Genomic DNA, 18,098 nt, shown 5'->3' with positions numbered 1-18,098 from the left:
GAAACTTGGAGGTGGTAATTCCTTGATGGTCTTTTGTATTTTTCCAGGGGTGACGATTTCTGGAAAACTACGGTAAATCCATTAATGGTTTCGTTTCTAGGTTAAGAGACTGGAATTTGGGCATGTAAGTTGGAACGATAGGTCGGTTGAGTGAGTAGTTGTATTGGTGTTATGATTCTGTATTAAGATGTTATGAATGAATTATGGATTAGAAATTATGTGTTATAGTAACTTTTCGCTTGAAACTTGTTGTTAGATATGATAAATAAGGAATTATAAGCTTATTTCTATTTTGTCTTTAGGATGGATCCAAGGGGAAAGGACGTTAATACTGGAGGAGATAAACAAGTGGATCCCTTGAGTGAGGATGACATTGATGTCTCAACGATACTGCGTAGGATAACAAGTCATGCTAGGAAGGAAGCTCAGAGGGAGCAGGGTTAGCCACCGGCAATTGGGGGCTGCACATTTTAGCAATTTACCTGAACAAGTCCACCAACTTTTGAAGGAGATTCAAACCCGATTGTAGCTGAAGACTGGATTCAGGAGATGGAGGAAATCCTAACTGTTCTACACTGTACTAAGGAGTAGAAGGTACAATATGCCACCTTCAAACTAGTTGGGGAGGCCAAGAGATGGTGGAGGTTGGAAAAAATGGTAGAGGAGTAGCGGCCAGGGTATACATCTATTACCTGGAATCGTTTTAGGGAGGTTTTCTTTGGCAGATATTTCTCGGTTGCCACCCGAGAGGAAAAAGTGGAAGAGTTTCTACATTTGATCCAGGGATCCATGACGGTGCAATAATATACGGTCAAGTTTATGGAGTTATCATGTTTTGCTCCACACATGGTTCCGTACAAGCCGTTAAAAGCTCGGATGTTTGAGAAAGGATTGAGGTTGGGGATACGCGCTAAGGTGGTGGCATTGACGACTCAGAGTTTCCTTGAGCTGGTGAACAGGGTCATGGTAGTTGAGGTCAGTATACAGAAGTGTAAGGCAGTGGAGAAACAAAAGAAGAGATCCATATCGTCCAGCTCACATACCAATGTTCGACATGATTCCTCAAGGGGAGATTGTGATGCTAGGGTCAAAGGTCGGATAGGGCTAATTGAGATTACCAGGAGAATGCATTCCGCCCCCTTTGTGCTAGATGTAATCAGGGGCATTGGGGGGAATGTCGGGGCGAGAATATTGTGTGCTATATCTGTGGCAAACCTGGTCACATAGCTCATGATTGTCTTGCTCCACCGGACAATGCACCCACTCCTAATCAGAATAGAAGGAACAACCTGGTACTTTGCAGCGACGGCACCCCGACGCATGTCTATATGCTTGGTACGGCTGAGGGGGACAATGTTAAAGGCGCAGGTAATATATATTTATTTTTGAATGAGTAATAGTTTTGCTTGATTCTGGGTGATCCGATGGTGTATAAATATTAGAATAGATTGAATTGTATAATGTGGTTAATTAACTTTTAAATGTGAAAATGATGGATAGCAAATTTTGATGGCGAAATTTTATAAGGAGGGGAGAATGTAGAGACCTCAAAATTATAATAATTAAATAATGTAGAGAAAGGAAAATTTAAAGGAGGTAAAGCAGGATTCGTCGATGAACGCTCTGACTTCATCGACAAACTCCCTTGTATGGCTCATTGACGAGATGCAATGTCTCATCGATGAAGAGATATCGAGAGGGGGTAAGTCAGACCTATTGGTTCATCGACAAGCTTTTCACCTTCGTCGATGAACCATCTTCTTCGATTCGTCGACGAGGCCATGTGTCTCGTTGACAAGGCCACGTGGCCAACCACCTATAAATATGCAAAAATCACATTTTCATCGAGGAATTTCATCCCTTTTTTGTTTCTCTCTCTAGAAAATGATTGCTCTGACTTCTCTCTACAAATTCAGCCTCATTTCTCCCCTGTTCGATGATCAGAAGCTAATACGATGATCTTGGGGAGATTCTCTACAACTTAATTAGAGTAAAATTTCAATTTGAGGGGTTTGGGCACCATCCCAAAATTAGGGTAAGTAGGGTATTTTTAAGTTATATTATTAATATGGAATATACATATATATATATATATATATATATATATATAGCCTAGGGAATGATAAAATGGCATTGTATTGACGTTTGGGGATGAACTCAGGTTTTTGAATTATGTTTTGGTGAGTGCCACAAGCGACGTTTCGGGGTTTCTGCGGGCATAATCTAGGGAACCAGGTAAGGGGAATTAATTATAGTAGGGTTTTTATTAAAGTTTAAACCGATTAATTTGGGAATATTTATATACATATTTAGGTATGATGTATTTAAACCATTAATCATTTGGGAAAAATATTGACCTTTGGTATAATATATATATAAATATATAATGGAAAAGAAATTGTGTAGCAGGAATACAACTTTCATAATTTTAATTGCTATTGTGAGTACAGAATGATGAAATATACTATTGGATTGTGATCTTTGGTTGGTTATGGATACTAGCATGTTGCGAATACTGAGGGGTGACAAATTATGATTGGTTGTAACTACTGCTATTGAGATTGTTGTTTGACAAATATTGTGATGTGTGTATATGAGTTATTTTGTGTGGTTATTTGTGTGTATCACAATATAACGTTGGCAGGCCTGAGGAGTTCGTATATTGTCATTATATATTGGGATAAAGCATTGGCAGGCCTGAGGAGGTTGTTCTACTGATATACTACGGGTAGGTCATGGTGATTAGTACTCGTGGTTAGTGGTGCCTGTGTGGGCCACGATATATATTCTATGAGATGTTTGTCCTTTGTGGACCATGTGTTGAAGTTTGTCTTGTGTGGACCAGTCCTGTGTGGACCGTGCATTTTGTATGAATGAGAGTCCTGTGTGGACAATATATTTATGTGTATGTATATATATATATGGCAAGGTAAAACTTTTTGCCAAGAACTTGTTGAGAAAGACGTGTGCCCTGGAATTTTCAGTTTGATGCTAGAGCAAAGGGACGCTACTTGTATGGGTGAGTAACCGTCCCTATTCTTGGAGACTTTGTCTATATACATAGCCCGAGGGCTTATTGAGTAAGGTGAGTGCCTTGGTAAAGGTATTAGAGCAAAAGAAAACTACTTGTATGGGTGGGTAATCTTCCCTATTCTCGGATATTGTTATTAAAAATAATTATGAATGTGAGTATAAAATTAGAGATCAATGTTGTTAACTTTGGTGCAATCCCAAGAGGGGGGTGAATTGGGTTTTAAAACTTTTCATCTAACTAAAATGTTTCGCCAATTCACCACATATCATATCCCATTTTCACGTGTATAAGTAAATTAATATAACAATAAAAGCAGACATGCACGTGAAACATATCTCATTTAAAATAGAGGTGAGCATGCAAATAATTATAATGACAAATAAAAGCATACACATGCAGAAATTAAAGTGCGGTAATTTAAATGAGATAGTGAGAGAGTGACACACGATATTTATTATCGAGGTTCGGTCAAATCTGTAACGACCCGAAGAATAATGATATTTAAATAATAAAAAGAAAGGGAAATGGAAACCGAAAAAAAGGAGGCAGCTGACTTCGTCGATGAATGCTTCCCATTCATCAACGACGTTGCATTTTGGAAAGGATAATCCCGATAAATTTTTTCAACTCCTCGTCAACGAATATAGGGGACTCGTCGACGAGGGTATAACAAGAGCTCGTCGACGAGGATAGGATTCATCGATGAACTTTCTACAGGACTCGTCGACGAGGAAATACCAAAAGAGGTTTTGGGCCGTCTGAATTTTATCGACGAGGAGTGGGTTTCATCGACGAAATTATTAAAGGACTCGTCGACGAGATGTCGTGGCTCGTCCACGAATCTAGCCCTATAAATAGTGAAAAACTTGGATTTTTTATGGAAACTTGCACAGAAATCCTCTCTCTCTCATCCTTTGGTTCTTCCCCTTCTCTTTTTTATTTTGAGCTAGATTTTCGCCGGTTTGAGGATCTGAAGCCATCACGATGCTCCTGCAAAAGTTCTCTACAAGTCTGCCGGAGCGGATCATCGGTGGGGCTGAGGTGGAGACCATCCCAAATCCAAGGTAAGGCTTTCTACTCAGTATTTGATTAATTGACAGTTGTAGGAAGTGATATACGCGTAGAAATACTGAACTTTAGTTCTAGGGAATGCTTTTTCCAGGGTGTTGAGTTGGGAACCCTACGGGTGCGGGACATATTTTCTTAGGGGCTTTTCAAGAATCATGTAAGGGGATAAACTAAACTAGTATTTTATGAAAAATATGTATATTATTCTAGCATTTGGTTTCAGGAAAATAAATATATTTATATATGATTTATATTTGGAAAAATACTGTTAAAAATGATGGTATGTTGAATATACGAAAAACCTGTTAGTGTGGCATGAGTAAAAATTGTTATGAAATACTGTTTTCTGGGAATGTGTTAATGATACGGATTTTTATAATGAAAAACAGGCGTACGGGCCGAGATTTTTATATGTTTTTCCGGCGTACGAGATGTGCTATGTGTATGATTTGCCAGCATACGAGCTAAGCTATGTATATGATTTACCGGCGTACGGGCCGAGTTAAGGATGTGATTTTCCAGCGTACGAGCTGTGCTATGATATGATTTTTTAGCGTACGGGTTGATTTATGGATGTGATTTGCTAGCGTACGAGCTGTGCTATGATATGATTTTTTGGCGTACGGGCCGAGCTATAGTAAAATGTGTAATACCGGCGTACGGGCCAATGATTTTCATGATATACGTGTATATGCAAAATGATATAATTGATCTGATAATTAATGATATGAGATATCCATGTATCACAATTTCAGTATATGTTATATGATATCAGAACCTGGTTGGCTTGGTCTAGGCTAGCACTTGCACGGTACCGTTGCTATGTGTCCATGGTCTTCATGATTATGATATTTGTGTTAACGCCGCTGTTCAGAGTGGTGTGAGATTGGATGGTCGATGTGGTTTTTAAGAAGTGTGTGAGCGCCCCTGGTGTACAAACCAGGTCTAGCACACCCATCAGACTTACAGGTTGTACTTTTGACTTGATAGTGGCCGGCCAACCATTGTCAGGTCCCGCCTTCGGGTCACACAACCCAGTCATGTGGGGGTAATACATGACAACAGCCAGCTAACCTACCAGGAATGTTTTTGTATTATTATTATATGAGATGAAATATGTTTATGAAAATGCAGTATGTTCTGCCATGTTTTGATGATATATATATATATATATATATATATATGTTTCCCCAGATTTGATAAAATAGTTACTGAATATGTTATGTATGGTATATGTATAACACGAAATACTCATGTTGCCACACACTGGTATTAGTTTATTTCCCTTACTAAGGGGTGTCTCACCCCAAAATTTTATAAACTTTTCAGGAGCCTCAAATAGGAGAGCGGGAAAAGCCCCGCTAATCTAGTGCAGGTTGTCTGCCCTCTTTGAAGGGTAAGTTTTAGTAGGGACTGTTGGATTTTGTGGGAAATGTCCCTAGATCTTGTTTTTGGGATGTATATATTTAAATACAGTGGATATAGTGACTCTGGTATTTATGGTATTGCGATGGATGTTTTCGTATTTATGATAATGTGATTGTATGTTTCCTGCTACTTAGGCTTCCGTTATGTGTTCTGATGTGTCCCTGGTACCCACGAGTCCAGGTGGATTATGATCTGCTGAGATGGAATTTGTGATATTGATTTTATTATATAAAAAATTATAAATGTGGAAATTAAACAGGTCGTTGCAAAATCAACTTACGTCCCCGCCTTGGGCATACCCCTTAAGGATTACACTAACCCTATTCGCTTAAACGGGCGGAGCAGAAGCCTTTTACATCCTCTCCTTACGGGGCGAGGAAAACCCCAGCTCAATTACTAGGCTGAGCCGAACTAGTCTCACTTATGGGGTTAAGACTCCCCAGTTCAATTTTTGGGCTGAACTAAACTAGTCTCACTTACGGGACAGAGACTCCCCAGTTCAATTAATGGGTTAAACCCAACCAGTACATGAAAAATATTTTTGTACATGAAAATACTTCTGAAAAATACAAGTAGAAACGTACACATTTAAACTCTAAATACATGCACTCCAATATGATATGATTTATGCTCAGTAGAGCACGGGTGTTTAAATATATTTAAACCCTAATAAAAAGTTTTCTCCAAAAATATATTTTAATAATAATATAGGAGAACCTAGGATTTTGCTCTTTTAAAATTTTTTGCACAAATAATATATGTGAATATATATATATATATATATATAAATGAGAAATATGTTCTCCAACAAAGATTTTTGCAGATAAAAGTGTTTGGAGAATCAGAAGTTTATGTTCAAGGAAGTATTTGTGCAATAAATAATTTTCCCCCAAAAGATATTTATCAAAGAAATAATCCGGGAGAAAACCAAACTATATTCTCAAAAAATAATTTTCAAAAATAACTAGTATGTGAGTGTATAGCATGTGAATACAAAAATAAATGCCCAAAGTAAATATATTCTCTTTACAAAATGATTTTGAAATGAATGGATGGAAAGAGAGTTGAAGAGTTTAGTTTGAAAATTTTTGCCCCAAAGAAGAAATTTTTGCAATAAAAATGGGTTGGGGGAACTTTTATTAACAAAGGATTAAAGAGAAATTTAGAGTTAGTCAAAGCTGTTAATCTAGAGTTATAAGGGAGTATTTATAGAATTTTAAAAAAATCTGACCATTAGGGACATATTAGGGATTTTTGGAAAAGTTTAATTGAGGTTAATAAAATTTAACCGTATTTTAACTTTGGTAATTCTCACCAACTTGAAAGCATCGGTCTACCACTTTTGTGGTTCGGTTGACCATGGAGCCACGTTTGGTCGACTAGGGAATTTTTGAACTATAGGTTCGGTAGAACAAACTTAAGGCGATTTCCAAACCCACGCAGTTCGGTCGACCGGGTCAATTTGAACTACGAGGTTCGATCGACCGGGCAATTGGCAATTCCCACATGGGGGTTTGGTCAACCCAAGCATTGCCCATATAAATCTGGTCAGTTGGCCAGAGGAGGTTCAGTAAACTAGGTCTGCCTATATATATCTAGTCGATCGACCGATAAGTCAACCTATTGACCCAGTGGGAGTTCGGTCGACCAAACATGCCATCCTTGGGCAATTCAATCTTTTTCTTTAAAATGATATCCTTATACATATGATGTTTAATTTTAAGTCAATAGGAAACATTTTCATGCATAATAGTGTCCTATGGCTAGTCTAAGGTCTTTGGGAGCCAACCAAAAAAATCTAGCGTCGATCGATCATAAACTTCGTTTAGCCTCAATTTTGACCCTAAAGCTATTCCAAAAACTTTGTATGATTTTAGTCTTTTTGGAAAAAGGTTTTTGGTGAAATGTGTTGGTCCCTAGGGGTTATCTACGGTCATCTAAGCATTTAAAACATATCATGCAAGATGTATGCATTATTACAAACTAAATATAAAAATAAATGCATATACAAGTAAAAAAAAATGTCTTCTTTATCTTCTTTGCTCTTAAATCTTCATGGAAAATGCCTACAGAGTATGAGCTTTATGTTCTTTCTGGCATCCATTTTTTGGCATCTTATGTTCGTGCTGAAATGAAAAAATGTTCACACACTAAATGCACGCATAAGATACTGGTGCTTTGTCAGCATTAAAATAGAGATCGGACTCAAAAGGTCAACAAATGTTGATATAAATTATGTGTTTCTCAACTGCGGTTGATGGTGAATGACCAAAACTATAAGGCAATGCCCTGGTCGACCGAGCCCCCACGTGGGAAATCTCAATGCCACGATCGACCAACCAATATAGTTCATTCTCATGTTGGTCAATGGAAGCTCGTACAGTTTGGTCAACCGAACCTAGTACGATCGACCGAACCACAGAGGTTTAGGAATCACCTTTTGAATGGCCAACCGAACACTTAGTTTAAATTTTCCCTGGTCGACCAAACTGAGCACTTCGGTTGACCGAACGCTCAAGACGTTCAACCGGTCTTCTCGAGTTGTCGAAATTTACTGAGGTTAAAAACGCTGTTAATTTTATTAACCTCACTTAAACTTTTGCAAAAATGACATCTATGTCATGAACGGTTATAATTTTGGGGAACAACATTATTAACCTAACTTAAACTTTTGCAAACCGATTTCAAATATCTATTGAGATTTATTTTGAGAAAAATATTTGTTAAAAATATTTGAAGTGTGCTTGAAATCTTTGTTGCTGCATTGTGATTGATTCCATTATCTTGACACAAAGATTCTCACATATACACTCTCACATATTGATTGTTATTCTTGCATCATATTGAGAGTAGATATTAAAACTATATTGAGCTTATCATATCTTATCATTCGGTAGTATGCTAATTATATTGGTACAAAATTGACTTGATTGAGAAGCATATAGTTTGTACGTAAATTTTATTGAGAAATTTGTTGTACTCTAGACGTGACCTAAGGGAGTGGTAATCCAACCCGAGAAGGATTTTTTGTAAAGGTTGAGGTTAGCCCTATGCTAATTGACCTGATTGTTTTAGGTGCTGCTCCATTTGTTAAGTGAGCCTATAGAGTAATATTTGTGCTTGTTAGCCAAGGCGAGGATGTAGGCTGTTTGCCGAACCTCAATAATATTTTTGGTGTCGTCTCCATTTATTACTTTATTGTGCATGCTTAATTAAATCAATTGTGCAATTTTATTTCTGCTAATGTTAATGAATTTAATCTACTTATGGCATGTTCATCTGCTAAAGAAATCTGGGATAAGTTAGAGGTCACATATAAGGGCACTAGAGATGTTAAAAATAGTATGATTGATATGTTGACTAGTGAGTACGAAGCATTTAGGATGAACATTAGTGAGTCCATTCAGAGCATGTACACTAGATTCACACACATCATAAATTCACTGCATGCATTAGGAAAGACCTATCCTACTTATGAAATGATTAGGAAAGTCCTTAGAGGCTTACATCCTGTTTGGGAAGCTAAGGCTACGACCATTTCTAAGGGTAGAGACCTTAAGGCCATGATATTAGATGAGTTGATAGGTTCACTGATCACCTATGAATTAATTATAAATGAGAGACTTAATGAAGGTAATAGGTTGAGAAAAGTGTTGGCCTAACTGGGCTTTTCAATCTTATTTTGATGATAACAAAATGAAGGATGTTTTAACATAGGTTGTTAAGTGGTTTTATTTCAGGACCAAGCCAAAGGATACTCATGGTTAATCAGGGAAGCAAGCTGCAAATCAAAGACAATCAAATGAAAGCTTCTCAGAATATAGAAGAAATAAAAGACACATGAAGAGCTTAAAGGCTAAGCAGATATTGAAGTAAAGACTGAACCTCAAGAGGCTGCAAGACTTAGTTATTAAGGAGATCATGCTTACAAGGATATTTGTAAGTACTTCAAGTCATTACTATTTAAATATGCGAAGCTCCTTAAGATACAAAGACTTAAGGACCAGCACTTGAAAAACCCATGAAAATGTTTTTGAAAAGTTATAATTGAGTTTTTCAAGTAAATTAGATTTTAAAAGATCAGAAATAAAAATTATTTGAAAAGAGAGGACTGCCAAGCCGACTAACTTGATGAACTGAAAACACCCAGCCGACTAACCATTTTGGAACGTGGTTCAGTCAGCTGACTGACAGGAAACCTACAGCAAAGTTAATTGTCCAGCCGACTAACTCGTTGAACTGAAAACACTCAGCCGACTGACAATACCCAGCTGACTGATCATTTTGAACATGGTTCAGTCAACTGACTGACAATTTATCAGAATTATTCTTTGAGAGACAGAATGGTGTCAACCACTTATCCAAGCGACTAACTAGTACAAAAGTGACCCAGTCGAGTGAGTCAGCTGACTGACTCTACAGAGATTTTTTGAATTTCAAACTTATAGGAAGATTTTCAAAATTGATTATATGATTTAATATCTTTTGAAAAGTTACCTAAATGCTCCATGTTAAATGAGGAAACTTTTCTTTAAAAAGGTCTATAAATACCTCCCTTGTTCAATGAAAAAAAATACATTCAAACAATACACGATTTCTACACTAAAGCTCTCCTAAAAGATCATACTTGCTTACACTCTTGCTGGGGGAAAAACTCTATGAAATTGCTGGATTAAAAAGGAGTTTGGTTCTGATTTGCATCTAAAATCTTTATATCAATAGGAAAGAATCATTGGTGACTTCTAAACTTTGAGCTTTACATTTTCTATTTGGTTTTTGGTTTTGAAGTACGATTAGCGATTTAACTTGTACAACTTGCTCTGTGTTTGAGATCGTTTTTGTATGCAGATATTCATTCCTTTCTACTTTATTTTTGACGGTTCAAGGTATAGTTGGATCGTTGGACCAAGCATAGGTTGTTAATTGGAGAGGTTTCTCTTCCTGAAAAAGAGGTTGATTATTGTAAAGGTTTTTGTTCCACCTGGAAGGAACAAGGTATAGTGAAATCCTTAGGTGGTTGACCTAGGGTGAGAACGTAGGCTGGGGTAGGTCGAAACTCGTAAAAACAGTCGTATCACTCTCTTTCCCTTACTCTCTTTAAATTCCAGCAAAAGTATAAACTGTGTGGATGTTGTAATTCATTCAATCATAAACAACAACGTATATTGGAAATTAAATAAACCAAAGCTTAATTTGTTCTTAGGCTTGTGGAAACTGAAAGGGAGTACGTTGGTTAATTAATATTTTGTGGAAACCGTATGGGAGTACGTTGATTGGTTAGCAACCCAAAACCTATTAGCTAAAGGTTTATTTGAATTTTGTTTTTTTAATTGGATGTTATTTTAATCTTCAGTTCAAAGGCCAGCTACAGGAGTTGCACATTCATATACAGGGCTACTGAATATTGCAAAGCAAATATTGATTACTTGATTGTGTTTGTTTGGTTTGAACAGTTAATCATTTAGTTGTGTATGTTGTGATTGTAGATTGAATAAGTGTTTGTGTAGATTTCCTAATCAACAAGAATATAAGAAGTCTTTAAAAGATTGTAAAAAGTCAAGAACTCTTAAAAAGACTCTAAGGAATTTTAAATAACCCAATTCACCCCCTTTCTTGGGACTACACCTTAGGTTTCAAAAAGCAACTGCACTAAAAACGTTTACTAATTCATCTAGTGAGTGCAGCGAACCTGATTCTAGAGATGATATGGCCATGCTAACTAGAAAATTCAGCAAGTTCTTTAGGAAGAATAGTAGGTCATACAGAAAGTCTAGGGATTCTATATTTTAGAAGGGAGAGTCTAGTAGAAGAAAAGAAAAATCAAATGTTCCCACGTGCTACAATTGCAACATTGTTGGGCACAACAAACCTGACTATCCTTTACTGAAGAAGAAGTCTAGGAAAAAGAAGAAAGCCATGAAAGCGGGAACTGCATGGGATAAACTAAGCAGCAGTGACTCAGATTCATATCGCAGTGATTCAGGGGTTGCTAACCTGTACTTGATGGCACATGATAATGAGGTATTGTCTTCTTGTTCTTTATCTACATATTATTCTTTTGATGATGATTGTGATTCTGATAGCATGCCTACTTTTAGAGAATTGTAAGTTGAAAATATTGTGTCTAAACTGTTAAATAAAATAACCAAGGATAATGATGCTTTTAAAAAGAAATGCGAAAATTGGTCAAAATTATTTGAAATTTCTAAGAGCTCTCATGCCTCGATTCTTAAAGAAAAAGATTTGAAAATTGCTGAGCTTAAGAGAAAATTTGAGGATAGATCCAAAATTATTTTTAAATTTACTGAGGGGAAACAAAATTTTGAAAAACTCCTTAGGGCCCAAAGAAACTCTCTTAGTAAAGAGGGTCTTGGTTTTAATGGTGTTGAAAATGTTAGATGGCCTAATCTTTATCTGGGACATTTTACACGTGAATCAAAATCTTAAATCCCACCTAAAGATCCAAGGTGTCAAATGAAATGTTTTAAATGCAAGCAAATTGATCACATTCAATTTGATTGTCTACTTAGGAATAAACATGTGAGAATCAAGAAAGTGTGGATAGTTAAAGGTGATCCAGGCACTAACCCCTATGGACCCAACAGAATTTGGGGACCAGCATCAGTTACTTAAACTTTCTTGCGGGTGTGTTTGAGATTGTCCTCTTCAAAGGACAAGTGGTACCTGGATAGCGGGTGCTCACGGCATATGACTGGCGATAAAGCAAAGTTTGCATCCATCACTCCCAAGGATGGAGGATATGTGACATTTGGAGACATTGCAAAGGGGCGCATCATCGACGTAGGTAAAGTTGGTAAGGAACCTTCCCTTGTTATTGATAATGTACTATTGGTTAATGGATTGAAACATAACTTGTTGAGCATTAGTCAACTATGTGATAAAGGCTATAAGGTTTCATTTAAAAATGATAAATACATAGCTGACAGTAAATCAGATCATAAAATTCTTTTCACTGCAGATCACCATGAAAATGTATATACTACTACTTTTGATAATCTAGCTTCACAACAAGTAACTTGTTTTTCTGCAATAAATGAAGGTAGTTGGCTATGGCATAGGCGCTTAGGACACGCTAGTATGGACTTGTTGTCAAAACTAGTGAGAAAAAACTTAGTGAAAGGCTTGTCTAAAACACCATTTGTGAAAGATAAAATTTGAGATGCTTGTCAAATGTGTAAGAAAATCTAGCTTTAAGAAAAAGAAATTTATATCTACCACTAAACCACTTGAAATGCTTCACTTGGATTTATTTGGTCCTAACTCTATGCAAAGTCTAGGTGGAAAATCATATGCTTTTGTTATTGTTGATGACTATTCTAGGTTTACATGGGTGCTATTTTTATCACATAAAAATGAATCATGTGAACAGTTTACTAAGCTATGCAGGAGAATTCAAACTGAAAAAGGCTATAAGATAACTCACATAAGAAGTGATAGAGACACTGAATTTAAAAATGATGGCATAGAAAATTATTGTGATCTAGAGGGCATATCACACAACTTTTCTGCACCTAGGATTCCTCAACAAAATGGTGTGGTAGAAAGAAAGAATAGGTCATTGCAGGAAATGGGTAGGACTATGCTAAATGAACATAAATTACCTAAATATTTCTGGGCCGAGGCTATAAATATTGTATGTTATGTCATGAATAGGGTGTTAATTAGACCTTCACTTAATAAAACTCCATATGAATTGTGAAACAACCATAGACCTAATATTTCATATTTTCATGATTTTGGTTGTAAATGCTTTGTGCTTAGGGATAATGAGTATCTAAGGAAATTTGATTCTAAATCTAATGAAGACATTTTCCTAGGTTATTCTCTTAATAGTAAAGCATATAGAGTTTTCAATAAAAGAACTTTAACTTTCATTGAATCCATTCATGTTGTATTGATGAATCTAATCCATTTTCTAAAAAAGATGATGAAGATGATATTGACATTAGAAAATGCTTAGACAAGCTATCTATTGAGAACAATGTGAATGAAAATTCTAAAATAAATGATAAATCATCTGAAGATAATCAAAATGAGAATGAAGTTCAGGAGCTGCCTAGGGATTAAAAATTTATTAGGAACCATCATATAGATCAAATCATAGGTGAACCTTCTCGTGGTGTAGCCACAAGATCTTCCTTGAGAAACCTAGTGAGTCACTTTGCTTTCTTATCCCAAGAAGAACCTAAAAATATTAAAGAACCCATACAGGATGAGTCTTGGGTGATGTCTATGCAAGAAGAACTTAATCAATTTGAAAGAAGCAAAGTGTGGACCCTAGTTCCTAGGCCTAATGATCATACAATTATTGGAACTAAATGGGTATATAAAAATAAGAAGGATGAAAATGGGGTTAGTAACTAGGAATAAGGCTAGACTAGTTGTCCAAGGTTATAATAAGAAGGACGAGATAGATTTTGATGGAACATATTCTCCTGTTGCTAGAATAGAAGCCATTTGTATGCTACTTGCTTATGCTGCTTTTAAGAACTTTAAATTATATCAAATGGATGTTAAAAGCGCTTTTCTTAATGGCTATATTAATGAAGAAGTGTATGTAGAACAACCACCCAGTTTTTAAAATCATAAATATCCAGATCATGTATACCGGTTGTCTAAAGTCTTGTATGGATTGAAACAAGCTCTTAGAGCTTGGTATGAGAGGTTTAGTAGTTTTCTATTAGAAAATGGGTTTACCCATGGCAAAATTGACACTACACTTTTCATCAAATCTAAAAATGATGATATGCTCCTTGTGCAAATTTATGCAGATGATATTATTTTTGGAGCAACTAATGATGAGTTGTGTAATGAGTTTTCCAAATGCATGCAAAGTGAATTTGAAATGAGCATAATGCGTGAACTTAGTTTCTTCCTAAGGCTGCAAATTAAATAAGCTAAATATGGGACTTTCATTTGCCAATCTAAATACGTTAGGGACTTGCTCAAGAAGTTCAATATGGAAGATGGTAAAATTCTCAGCACTCCTATGAGTTCTTCCTCTAAATTAGATAAAGATGAGCAAGGAATTCTTGTTGGTGTAAAATTATATCATGGCAGGATTAGGAGTCTTCTATATCTTACAGCTAGTAAACCTGATATTATGTTTAGTGTGTGCATGTATGTTAGGTTTCAGGCCTCTCCTAAGGAATCTCATCTATTAGCAGTTAAATGAATCCTTAGATATCTAGTTGGAACCATAGAGTTAGGATTATGGTATCCTAAGCATACAACCTTTGAGATTGTTAGCTATACCGATGCTAACTTTGTCGGTAGTAAGGATGATAGGAAAAGCACTAGCGGCACCTGTCACTATTTAGGACAATCTCTCATTTCTTGATTCTCGAAAAAACAAAACTCAGTTGTCTTATCCACAGCCGAAGCAGAATATATTGCAGCTGGAAGTTGTTGTACTCAAACTCTATATATGAAACAACAACTTGTGGACTTTTGATTGCACTACAATACAGTACCGATTAAATGTGATAATACTAATGCAATAAATATCTCAAAGAACCTTATCTCACATTCACGAACTAAACATATTGATATTAGACATCAATTCCTTCATGATCATGTGCAAAAAGGAGATGTGACACTTGAGTTTGTGTGCACAGATGAGCAGTGGATCGATATTTTGACCAAACCCCTTCTAGAAGATAAGTTCATACAGATTAGATGTGAGCTAGGTCTAATGCACAGTAGGGATGCCTCCTAGATATTTGATAGAGTGCATAAACTTAAGGGGAGCTTCTTAACATAGAAAACATACGGCTCTGAACTTTAAATTTATCATTGCATTATAATTCATGAGTTTGTATGTGTTTTGCAAATGTATGACTATTATATCTCTTGCATGTTTAATAGTTATATGTATGGTTTTAATATTGATCATACGAAATTGTTTAAGTTAAGTAGTTGTGGATAAACTATTAATTTTAAAACTCAAAACAGGTCATTTCTATACATGTATTTTCAAGAAAATGTCCTATTTTCAAACGGCATGTTGCCGAAATTTCTAAAAATTTTCCAAATCTATCTTATGTATTAATGCATCATACCCAATGCCTATGACTATTTGTTTCATAGCCCTTTTTGTTGTTTCCAAAAGGGGGGGAAGAGAAGAGGCAAAAATTGGGTCATACTTAAAAAAAATTGTTTGTATTGATAAATATTTAACATTATGCATATTGTCAAGGGGAGCCTTTCAAGGCTATGCCCATTTTTTGCATGGTGTATTTGTCATCATCAAAAGGAAGGAGAATGTTGACCTCATAGGTCATACTCGGTTTTGATAATGACAAATACTCAAGTATTTAATGATTAATGAGTTTGGGTGCAGATTCAAGTAGAGATTCAAATTTGGTGCACATGGAACTTGAAGAGGATAAAGACCCTGAATTTTTTATATGTTGTATTTTAATTTAGTTTTTATTTGGGTTTGTAATAATTAAAGTTCAATGGATTGTAATAATCAATGCAGTACATGCATGATACGGTAGATAAGCGCAAAGGATTTAAACTAACCTTTGGACCCTCATATTTGCATTAAAATGTTCCCTATCGTTTTAATATTAATAATCATATGCATAGGGACAACATTATAAAGAGAATTGGACCAAAATACCCTTGAAGGGCATGTTCGGTCGACCGAACTATAATGAATAGGGACCTTCGGTCGACCGAACCTCCACCGGGTCAACATTTTGACCCTTCGGTCGATCGACCAAAAATATAAGGCAACGCCCTGGTCAACCGAGCCCCCACATGGGAAATATCAATGCCACGGTCGATCGACCAATATAGTTCATTCTCATGCTAGTTGACCAGAGCTCGTACAGTTTAATCAACTGAACCCCGTACGGTCGATCGAACGGCAGAGGTTTAGGAATCGCCTTATGAATGGCCGACTGAACACTTAGTTTAAATTTTCCTTAGTTGACTAAACTGAGCACTTCGGTCTACCGAACTCTCAAGACATTCGACCGGTCCTCTCGGGTTGTCAAAATTTACCGAAGTTAAAAAAACACTGTTAATTTTATTAACCTCACTTAAACTTTTGCAAAAATGACATCTATGTCCTGAATGATTATAATTTTGGGGAAGTCTATATATACCTCCTCATTTGCAAAAATTAACAATTTGATTAGCAATCTTAATTAGCAAATACTCTCTGAATTTCAAAAATCCCTACACTCATTTTCAAGCTTCCTACACTCATTCTTACTTATTTATACTGCTAAAAATCATTTAGTAAGAATGTTATTGTGACTTTCTTATTAAGCTTGGGCTATCTCTTATTCTTGTTGATTGAGATAAATTTTATTAGAGAGCAAACTTCAAGTTTTTCTAGGAGACTTTGTTAGTAAGTCTTCCGTTGGAAAACTTCTTTGAACTCGTGAGTTTTGCATCTTCATTGCAATACTCAAAGAGTTCGTATTGCATTTTGGTTGTGAAATATTATTTTGCAAACCGATTTCAAATATCTACTAAGACTTATTTTGAGAAAAATATTTGTTAAAGATATTTGAAGTGTGCTTGAAATCTTTGTTGCTGCATTGTGATTGATTCCATTATCTTGACACAAAGATTCTCACATATACACTCTCACGCATTGATTGTTATTCTTGCATCATATTGAGAGTAGATATTAAAACTACATTTAGCTTATTAAATCTTATCATTCGGTAGTATGTTGATTATATTGGTACAAAATTTACTTGATTGAGAAGCATATAGTTTGTACGTAAATTTTATTGAGAAATTTGTTGTATTCTAGGCGTGGCCTGAGGGAGCGGTAATCTAGCCAAGGAAGGATTGTTTGTAAAGGTTGAGGTTAGCCATGTGCTAATTGATCTGGTTGTTTTAGGTACGGCTCCAACCATTAAGTGGGCTTATAGTGTAATCCTTGTGTTTGTTAGCTAAGGCGGGGACGTAGACAGTTTGTCGAACCTCAATAACATTTTTTGTGTTGTCTCCATTTACTACTTTATTGTGCATGCTTAGTTAAATCAATTGTGCAATTTAATTTTTGCTGATTATTTATATTAATTTATTTTATATGCACTGGATTGACCTTAGGCTTGTGTAATACTGCTATTAGTGGATTGACCTAAGGAACAAATTTTTAAAATACCAATTCACCCCCCCCCCCCTCTTGGGATTACAGTAAAGCTAACAGGGTACATATATGTATACAGGTAGACTCTAGCATTTAAATTTGAGGTATAATGTTTTAATTCCGCTGCATGATTGTGGTGTATGGTATCAGAAATAGGTGAATGTAAAACATGACCTCTGGGCCCCACTTGGCAGGTTCGGGCCGTTACATCTATTGTGCTAGAAACCCCCATTTGTTTATTGCATATTTGATTTTCGGATTAAGGGTTTAGCTAGGTTTTTCCCTTGATTTTATTTAATAAATCTGTGGGTGGGAAAAATCTTATAGGTTAGTGAGTCTTTGCATTATTATTGCAAGACTCATTGAGCTTGTATTTTTGTGTGTACAAAAATATTTTCACAAGCTTATCTTTGAAAATCTCTTTGT

Source organism: Malania oleifera, chromosome 13 (genome assembly GCF_029873635.1).
Source record: "Malania oleifera isolate guangnan ecotype guangnan chromosome 13, ASM2987363v1, whole genome shotgun sequence".
Taxonomy (NCBI): domain Eukaryota; kingdom Viridiplantae; phylum Streptophyta; class Magnoliopsida; order Santalales; family Ximeniaceae; genus Malania; species Malania oleifera.
This window is presented reverse-complemented; position numbering follows the sequence as displayed.